Below are 11017 nucleotides of genomic sequence, written 5' to 3' on the forward strand. Positions count from 1 at the left end.
GAGGGCACTTTGTTTCCAGATATTTAAATCTAGGTAACAGATTCACCTAGCTAGGATTAGAAGCCCTTGGGTAATTTGCACTCCTTGAAAATGCAGTAAGAGCTTTTAGAGGCAGGGAGTTTCCTAAACTTGGAAGTTCTAGAAACAGAATGAAAGAGACATATGCATGATGTCACCAAAGGAGTTTGAACCAAATGACCTTCAAGAGCTCTTCCAACTCAGGGTGGGAGCCCAGGTTTCATTCCATTGGATTGGCCAATTAGAGTAGTGCCCGGTCTATTGCATTAAGTGACAATTTAATTCTGCCAATTACCTTGCAGCAATTTTGTCATAAGTTAATAGCCTGTCCATTAACTTAGATTGTAACCCTAATTAAGTATCTGGCATATGGATTTTTATGAGCCTTGAAAACAGAGGCCAAGAAGTCATAAGGCCCAAAACATTGTATGAGTATCCCCCTTTCTCTATTAAAGATTCTGACATTCATAGTGATAAAGAAGAAAGAAGAAATATGGCTGGCATTCTGTGGGAGGCCAGCTCCTACCTTTTCCAGGGTTCCTATGAGAAGGAGAGAGGGATAAGAAAATATTAGATAGAAAGAAAGTGAAGAGGAGAAAGACAGGAACACAGGATAGCTTTGGGGCAACCTGGATCAAAACCCAATGGTCCCTTCTGACTCTTCAAAAGGGCTTTTTATAACAATGCCAATGTGCAGGGCGAAAGACCTCCCCCTTGATAGATCAAAGCACACTGCACAGCTAAGTGCAGATCCTTCCAAACACCTGGTAATCACACCCATGGTCAAATCATCCCCTTATGTAGTCCTGCTGGGTAAAGCAAGTTCAGATTCTCAGACCCTGAGTAAGTTGTCACTAGGAAACCTCTGTCAGTCTCTACAGCATTCTTTGTGTCTGTGATTATTTCTCAAGATAACAAATATCTTTAACTGATCTCAGCAGCCCGAGAAAAAATTTGTTCAATCTCTTTCATAAGGTTCATTTGATAATTTGTTGGGATTCCAGGCTTCTGAGAATGACCTTGTTGTAGCAGGAATCTTAACGAGTCTAATTAATAAAATCAAACCTGAGGCAGGTATTGGGGTGAATGCTGGAAGATCAGAGAAGTAGAACAAGCCACAGCCACCTCACCTTGCCAGTTCGTCAGCTGATCCTGTTTCCTCAGACTGGAAGCCTCTGAGTCCTCATCCAGAATGGGTCTCAGTTGAACTGCTGCTCAAAAGCCTGAAATCTTAACCAGCCAAATGCTTAACCAGCCAAAATGTTTCTAGTTTCTGATCTTCACACCTTATATATCTTTCTGGTTTCTGCCATCACTCCCTGGGACTAAAGGGCTCACTTTCTGGGATTAAAGGCTTGTGTCACCATGCCTGGTTATTTCCAATGTGACATCGAACTCACAGAGATCCGCTTGGCTCTGCCTCCTGAGTGCTGGGATTAAAGGAGTGTGCTACCACTGCCTAACCTCTATGTTTAATATTGTGGTTGTTCTGTCTCTGACCCTAGATAAGTTTACTAGTGTGCACAATATTTCAGTGAACACAACACCACCACATCTTGTCATATGAGTTGCTGATCTGGGAACATTACTCACTAAAATTAAGTGTGTAAAGAGCTTTGGGTATTTTGTGTTTTGTTTGTTCACATCAATGGTCTTATTTTTTTAATTGACTGCGTTTATTGTTATATACAAGCTTAAAGACAAGTGTCCAAGGATGTGGTAAAAGATATGTTTTCTATTTTACAAGCTAATTTTGGAATATAGGCTAATTCAATGAACGTCTACCGAGAAGAGGAATAATTTGTCCCATAAGAAAATCATGAATTCAACTCTGTTAGCCACTTGGAAAAAGAGCCAAGATTTGGGGGAGAAAGTTTGGGTCACCAGCATTTTATGTTCACTTGATTATGATTCTAGAGTCTTATCTTCAGGATTGAGATTCAGAGTGGAAGCTGCTTTCATTTTGTTTCAGTCAATTCACCCTGAATACTTTCTCAGTGACTGTCAGTTTTTTTTTTTTTTAATTGTTGTGATAAGACACCATGACCAAGGCAACTTATAGAAGAAAGAGTTTATTTGGGGCTTACAGTTTCAAAGGGTTGAGACTGTGACCATCATGGCAGGGAGCATGGTGACAGGCAGATAGGTATGGTGCTGGATCAGTAGCTGAGAGCTTACATATTGAGACACAACCATGAGACAAAGACAGAGCTAACTGGAGGTGTTGGCAATCTTTTGAAACCTCACAGCCCACCCCCAGTGACATGCCTCCTCCAAAAGGCCACACCTTCTAATCTTTACCAAAGAGTTCCATCCACTGGGGACCAACTATTTACCTACAGGGGCCTATGGAAGGTGTTCTCATTCAAACCACCATAGTCAATTTCTATAAAGGTAAGGTTCTGAGACCTGAAGCTGATTGTAAAAGAGATTGAAAATGGATCTAGAAACCAAGTCTTGGATGTGAGCCACCTAGGAATCTAACGACAGTCAACCTCAGCACATCCAGAGTAGGCAGGCAAAACAAGGCACTCCTGGGAGCCAATGTCCAGCCATGGAAATCAGGCAAGACTTGGCCAGAAGGTTCAAAATTGTATATGAAAGGTGGATTCAAGAAATCCTTTGAAGGAGCAAAATGGAGTAATGTACTGCTTTGAGATTTCTTGCTGCTTCTGCAGGGGACAAAATATGGAATAATTATGTGTATCCAGGCAACCAAACACATGCTTCAAAGCTAGTCTTAACAATACAATAGTACCCTCTTATCCATGATGAGTGTGCTCCAACCCTTAGATGATGCCTGGAGCCTGACAATGTTGAGCTCTATATAGACTGCATGCTCTCTGTCTCATAGACCTGATAGTATTGTCCTATAGTATTAGAGTTAAGTATTTACTCTTACATTTAATGACCTTGATGCCTCTTTTGAATCACTATCCTTGTGTTTTGGAGATATTATCAAGTAAAACAAGGGTACCTTAACACATATACCGGAACATAGAAATAATTGATCTGGTTAACCAAGATAACTACTGAGTGACTAGTGGGTGGGTAATGCATACAGCATGGATACATGGGACAAAAGGATCATTCATTGGGTGAGATGGAATAGGAAAATATGAGTTCTCAAAGGAGCACATGCTTTAAAAATTGTGAGTTGTTGGTTTCCAGAGTGTTTTTGGTTGGCAGTTGACTGCACATAGTTGAAACCACAGAAAGTGGAAGTTGGTAACAGGGACAACCACGGTGGTCTGTCACTTTTAAAAGCTTTTGAAATGATTTGAACTTACTTTGACATTGCTTCTGAGATCTTCAATAGAACTAGTGAGATAACAAGAGATATTTTATAGGGTAGCCTTAAGGCAAGAATGTTTTCTGTTTTGCTGTTGGTAGCTGTTAAGTCAAATTTTGTAGAATATCAACAATTTGAATTAATTTCTCCTGCTCTATACTATGGGAACTGAATGAATAGACATGCCATCTATTCTGACCACCCTATCTATCATCTACCTATCTATCTATCTATCTATCTATCTATCTATCTATCTATCAATTATCTACCTACCTACCTATCATCTATCTATCTATCTATCCATCCATCATCTATCTATCTATCTATCTATCTATCTATCTATCCATCCATCCATCCATCCATCTATCCATCCATTATCTATCTATCCACCCATTCTCTCTCTCTCTCTCTCTCTCTCTCTCTCTCTCTCTCTCCATCCATCCATCCATCCATCCATCCGTCTTCTTGCTATGCAGTCCAGACTGTCTAGAATGTACCACATAGCCAGAGCTAGTCTGGAATATGCAACCTTTCTGCCTCAGCCTTCTAAATACTGAGATTACAGTACTCCATAACTGGCATTTTAAAAAAAATTTGTTCACAAATACAAATGTTTCCATATTTCTGTATACCATCACCAAATTGATCACAGCCAGATTGTAGATATTTAGAGAAACTGTTGCTTTCAGTTATTTAACTTGAAAATAGCTCATTTTGGAACTGCACTAGTTAGGATAGTCAGGATCTTGAACCTCTGCCTCACCAATAGTGCTAGCAACACTTTCAAATTCATTGATGTAGCTGTTTCAGACATGTTTTTTTTCTTATTTTGAATTTCTGCTGTTTTAAAACACTTTTTATTACATTTTACTTATTTGTGTGTGCATGTGCGTGCACGTATGTGTGCATGTAGCTGTACATGTGCTGTAGTGCTCATGTGGAGGTTGGAGGACAGCCTATAGGAGTCAGTTCTCTCCACCAGTTCAGCCCTCAGGATCAAACTCAAGTCACCAGGCTTGGCAGCAGGCGCCTTTATGTTTGAACCATCTTTCTGGTTCCCATCTTTAAAAAAATTAAATCTCTACCTTTCCCCCATACTGTAATCAACACAATGATATGGTTATGAGCATTATTATGCAGCCAGCGATCTTACGGCCAGTAATATTATAGTATAGTTGGACTAGAAAATTTAATTGTGTCATAATCATGATCTCAAAGTCTTAAACTGTGCTCAGAAACACTAGCTGGGGATTGATTTGCTCTCGGAATGACTTACAAACCCTTTGAGGTTCAGTTTCTTTCTAGCTATAAACCAGAGGTTAATAGTATCTACCTTCATGCTTATTATGGGGCATAAATGAGACAAGGTGTGTAACAGTGGCAATAAACTCAAAGCACTATAAAAATGAGTGGTGGGACTATAAAAGCAGCGCACACAAGGTAAGTCAGGCAATAGCCATTCAGAAAGCCTCTTCAGCTTCTGCTCTCACACAATCCTACTGTTCTGGCTCAGGCTTGGATTCTATGTTTCAAATGCAGCTCTTGTGCCTTATGCAGACGAGCAGCTTGGGAAGCCTACAAATACCTAAAGTCCAAAATGTGCTTCTCATCCAAGGGTCTGGTGTTTTACAAGCTTTGTGTCATAAATGTCCACGGTTTCCACCCAAACAGAACAAGCCGCTATCCAATTTCTTCGGACTCCTCTCTAGTGAAACACAGTAAGCCATCCTATGAGATTTTTGTACATTGTCAATAGGTCCGTTTCTTCCTCTTTTTTTTTTTTTTCCTTTTTGGGCCGGCAGAAATAATGTCTTGGTCTGTGAAGCAAAACATTATTATTGACTTAATGTCAAGAATTCTGGTTTCTAATGCCTAAGATATTTTTGAGTGGTCAATGTGGAATAAATTGGGCTCTTTAAGAGGGCACAGAATGTCAAGAAGCAGAAATAGAATGATCCTGGAGTAATATTATAGATTAGTTGAATTCCCAGGCCTTTATCTGTGTGTGTGTGTGTGTGTGTGTGTGTGTGAGAGAGAGAGAGAGAGAGAGAGAGAGAGAGAGAGAGAGAGAGAGAGAGAGAGAGAACACATTTGTGCATTCACATGTGCACATGTATGAAGAGTCCAGAAGTCTTCTTTGATCTCAGTCAACCATATTTTTTTGAGACAGGGTCTCTTGTTGAATCTGGAATTCAATGACTCTACTAGGCTGACTGACCAATGAGCTTCAAGGAACAGTTGTCCTCCATCTCATCATGCTGGCATTGCTGATGAGCCATCATGTCCAGCTTTTTTTTTTTTTTGTTAAATGTATGTCATTTCTGGGGATCCGAACTTAGCACCTCACACTTGTGTGGCAAGCACTTTACTGACTGAGCCATCTCACCTAAGCCAATAGGGCTATAAATCCTTCCAACAGAGGCTGGGGCATAGCTGAGCAATAGAATACTTGCCTAGCACAGTCCTGCTTTCCACCCTATGTTCTTCATCATCACTGAACCTATGTTCTTGCCATGAGAGCCTTCTCCTGCCTTCTCTACCCTGGAAAATCCTACTACAAGACTCCATTCCAGTTTTCCTTGTTAGGACCACATGAACCAAGCCTAATCTCAGCCACACGTAGATCTGGGTGTGGTGTACCAGCACTAAGAAGTTTGTGGCAGGAGATCCTGAGTTTGAAGGCTCTGAGCTACATAGTGAGACTGTCCCACAATACCAAATGGTTTGATCTGCAGGCTTGACTTGGTGTTAGATTTCAGATCCATGGGAAGGCAGACGTTTATGTCAAATAACAGAAGGTGTTAGGGTTTGGAGCTGGGGTGCCCCTCAAAGAACTATGCTAAATGTTTGGTCACCACTCTGTGATACTGTTGGGAAACAGTGCAAGTTAGGAGGCAGGGTGTAGTGAAGTTAGAGAATTAGGAACATTAGGGGGATGCTGGGAGGCTGGTCTCTCCTCTTTTCCTTTCTCTGCTTCCTGACCATCTCGGGGGGAAAAACAGTGCTCCAGGCCACAGTCTGCCTTTGTATAGGCCCCAAACAACAGGGGTAAGTAGATGTGGACTGAGACTCTGCTACTGTGAGTTAACCCTTTGTTATTTGAGTACCTTGAGCATTTTGTTATAAAAAATGGCTCTCAAAAGGTTCATTAATTCTCTTTGGTTTTGATTTTAGAAAGAACTGAGAACTGCTGTGCTGACATGTCAAAGCACCTTGGGTGCAGGAATTGTGTTGAAGATGTGTCTGTCGGAACTGAGCTCCACAATTCTAGGTTTTGACTAGTGGTTTGCTGTCATGGTCTCTATCACTTGCAAAGAGAAGTTTCCTTGATAAGGGATGAGGGTGAGGTCTTTTTTGAGACAGGGTTTCTCTCTGTAGCTTTGGAGCCTTTCCTGAAACTTACTCTGTAGCCCAGGAGGGCTTTGAACTCACAAAGATCTGCCTGCCTCTGCCCCCTGAGTGCTGGGATTAAATGCATGCACCACCACTGTCCGGCTGAGGTCTACTCTTATTTCTGGATATAAGGACAAATACTTAGAATGTAGTTCTGGGTTGTATTTTAAGAATTCTTTTTGTCCCCTTGAACAGCATTTTTTTTTTCTAACTCCTTTTTAAAATTTGGTACTCTGTTTTGTTTTCAAGAGTCTCCAGGTCAGAAGATTTCACTTCATTCTCTGTCTTGGGTTTGATGTTTGATAGTCCTTGAAATCAGAAAGTGATGTGAGGCTTAAATGCTTGCAGCTTGTCCATGCCTCACCTCGATTGTCTCAACCCAACTGGAGTCTGGAATATCAATTACCCATGCACTTGATACAGTTTATTTGTAGGAAGCTCAAGGGGTTTACAGATTCTGGCATGGGCCATTTTGCTTGACCGGCTCTCTAGGAAAGGGTTGGAAATTTGTATTTCCCATCCTGCACTGTTCCGACTCCCTGCTCTGCTCTGTTTTGACTTACTCTGTCCCCGGAACATTCATCTCTTCCTTGTCCCTGTGTCTGTGTTGTGTTCACACTGTGGCCCCATCTGGCATGCCCTACTTTATCTTGCCATCCAGATGTCAGCTCCAGGAATTTCCAGGCAAGGACTCTACTGCTTTTGCTCACAGCTGTATCATTAGGTGTGCCCCAGCTGCATCACTCACAGCATCAGGGCCACATTTATGGATGTGGATTAAGTGACAGTTCTCCAAGGAAAGAGAAGACCAGAACCCATTATTCATTCAACACAACTGAACGGCTGTCTTCAACAGTCTAACACATTTGCTCCCTCATATGTGAGTACTGGCCCCCAAACCCCTACCTATAATGAAAGGGACAGGTCCTCAGTGCATGTAATCTATAATACCCTCCTATATACTTCAAATCACATCTAGATTATTTATAATATTAAATAAAATGTGTTATGCAAATAATTTTAGATTGTATTATTTAGGGAAGACAAGAAAGCAGGTGCACACTTTTTTTTTTTTTTTCCTTCGAGACAGGGTTTCTCTGTGTAGTTTTGGTGCCTGTCCTGGAACTTGCTCTGTAGATCAGGCTGGCCTTGAACTCACGGAGTTCAGTCCGCTTGGCTCAGCCTTCTGAGTGCTGGGATTAAAGGCATGCACTACCACTACCCAGCTCCTTGCATATTTATTAGTAGTAGGGACACATTTTATTTTCCCTTTTGAGATATGATCTTGAAATGTAGCTTAGACAAGCTTGAACTTGAAATTCTCTTGTCTCATCCCAAGTGCTGGGATTACAGTCACTAGCAGTTGGTTGAGTCCCTGATGTGAAGCCACTGGGGCAGAGTGTGGCAGGAATCTTAAAGAGTCTTATTAATAAAGTCAAACTCGGAGACAGGTATTGGGGTGAATGCTGGAAGATCAGAGAGACAGAAAAAGCCACAGCTACCTCACCTCACCAGTTCCTCAGCTGATCTTGTTTCCTCAGACTGGAAGCCTCTGTGTCCTTATCCAAATGGCTCTCAGCTGAAGTGCTGCTCCAAAGCCTAAAAGCTTAACCAGCCAAATGCTTATAGTTTCTGGTCTTCACGCTTTATATATCTTTCTGCTTTCTGCCATCTCTCCCTGGGATTAAAGGCTCACTTCTTGGGATTAAAGGCTGGCTATTTCCAATGTGGCCTTGAACTCACAGAGATCCAGAGGGATTTCTGTCTCTGGAATGCTGGGATTAAAGGCTTGAGTGCCACCATTTTCTAGCCTCTGTATCTAGTGGCTGTCTGTTCTCTGACCCCAGATAAATTTATTAGGGTGCACAGTATTTTGGGGAACACAATACCACCACATTTCCCCTTTTTTTGTCTAAAATTTTAAAAACCTTATAACAAATACAAGAAAAACTATCCAATAACTATATACAATATATACAATCAAGAATTACATTAACAATGTCCAGTCCAGTAATAGTTGATAAACTCAGACAAAAAATTTTCATTACTTATCCTATTTAAAACAAGTAGTTCCTTTTTAAAAGTATTTTTCTTTTCATAATAGATTCAGTAATCTACCTTTTGTCATTTTTATATCTTCCCCCTTTTCTTTTTACAGTAGATTCAATGATCTACCCATTTATCCTATGATTCTTTATCTTTTTTTCTCAGAGTAGATTCATATCTACCTCATATCTATATTCTCTTTCTTTTTTTAAACAAAAACTCTAAATCTAATCTCCATGTTCAGCTTTTTTCTTGAACATTAAGAATTAATGACTTGTAACCAACCATTGTAAACAATGACAATATCCAAAACTCATTAAACCACCAAGAATCTCCCATCCCACCTCTTGGGAATATGGGCATTATTTTCTTAAAATTACTTCCTGCTTTCTGGGGGTGAAGACATCTTTAAGGGATCCTGAAAAGAAAATTTTTGGGTTAATTGTCAAGTCCTCTATCATTTATCCAGCTGCTAAATGATGAGAAAGTACAGGGCTTGTTTCAAGTCCTTGTTCAAGTAGTCTGTCAGGCTGGATCATCTCAGCTAGCCATCTCAAAATTGCCCTGAGTAGTTTGTATTCCAAAGTCGATCTTTTGGTGGTGTTAATCAGCTTAATGGCTTTACCATAGTCCTCATGGAATCATCTTTGCGGGGTCCCAGCATTCTTTTGAAAATTTCAAAGTCACTGTTAGGTGTGGTCATGGTTCCCTGTAAACTTTTTTTTTTTCCTCCTCTGTGGTTTGGAGCAATCACAGTCTGATAAATGTCTGTCTCTCGGAACCATGAATGTTCTTCCCTAGAAGAGAAAATCTTCATAGCAATTTCTCCTCACTATTTGTCTTGCCAAACTTTTCCAAACTGACCTTTGCCGATGCTTTCTTGTAACACGATGGTCCTGGCAATTCTTCTCTGAACAAGCAGCAGTAAACCCTTTGTCCCATGTAGCAGCATCACCGCAGTCACCAACACCATGAGAAGGAGCCAGCAACTCAGAGCAGCAGCTGCTGCCTCCATGGTCCCACTGCCACTGTTTGTGTCTAGTCCCGGCCAAAGCTTCTCTTTAGCAAGCCTCCTAGGCTGGCCTCAAACTCGGGATCCTCCTGCCTCTGCTTCCTTCAGCAAATCCTACCGGCGTGTGCCACCATAACCGGCTGAGTGTAGCTCAGGCCTGAGCTGGGGCCTGCAAGGTCACAGGCAAGCAGCTTTTTCATGAATTCGTACCATGAACATTAGGTGCCCGTTGTAGCAGGAATCTTAAAGAGTCTTATTAATAAAATCAAACTCGGAGACAGGTATTGGGGTGAATGCTGGAAGATCAGAGAGACAGGACAAGCTACAGCTTCCTCACCTCGCCAGTTCCTCAGCTGACCACCATGCGCCCTATTTATGCTTCTACGTCTGGCAAACTGCTCTCACTTCCACCTTCCCATCTCCTGAGGTAAAGAGTGAGTGGCCTGCGGTTGTCACCAAGTGAAGGCAAATCCTGCAATTGCAGACTTGGGGGACCACAAGGTAACACTATGAATAAGAGTTATTCTCTATTTGGCAGTAGTGGCTGTGGGCCAGGCTCTGTCTTCAGGCCTTTATACATCTTAACTCATCGATTCTCTTTACCATCCTGTGTGTTCGATGTAATCATCATTTCTGGTTTGTAAGTATGGAGACTGAGAAAAAGAGCTCAGATAACCTGTCCAGCTAGCAAATATTCACCCAGCCAGCAGACCAGGATTCAGGGCTTGTCTAACTCCAGAATCGGCCTTCACTCTCTCTGTCACACTGCTTGTGCCTCTTGACTTTATTCAGGTGTTCTGTTCCTCCCCTTTGCTTTTCACTGGAAAGGATGACCCCCCCACACACACATTTCTACTGGAAGGCGATTCCTTCTACATGCAAACATTGGTATTAAAAGTGAAAAATTCAATTCTAAAACAAATGACGTAAAATAAAAATTTTAAAAAACTTCAAAGTTGTTTCCCTTCTGAACTCACGCTCAGCACGTGTCCTGATCAGTTTTTATGGTTAGCTTCATACCAGCTGGAGTCATCTGGGTAGAGGGAACCACAAATGAGGAATTGCCTCAGTCAGATTGGCCTGCAGCCACGTCTGTAAGAGATCATCTTGATTGATGGTTGGTGTGGGAGGGCCCAGGCCACTGTTCACAGCACCATTCCTATGCTAGCTGAGAAAGCCGGAAAGCAATCCAGCAAGCAGCATTCCCCACAATTCCCACTGTACACCCTTGGCTATGAGTTCCCATGTCTGATGTA

The sequence above is a fragment of the Onychomys torridus genome, chromosome 5, assembly GCF_903995425.1.
Source record: "Onychomys torridus chromosome 5, mOncTor1.1, whole genome shotgun sequence".
Classification (NCBI taxonomy): domain Eukaryota; kingdom Metazoa; phylum Chordata; class Mammalia; order Rodentia; family Cricetidae; genus Onychomys; species Onychomys torridus.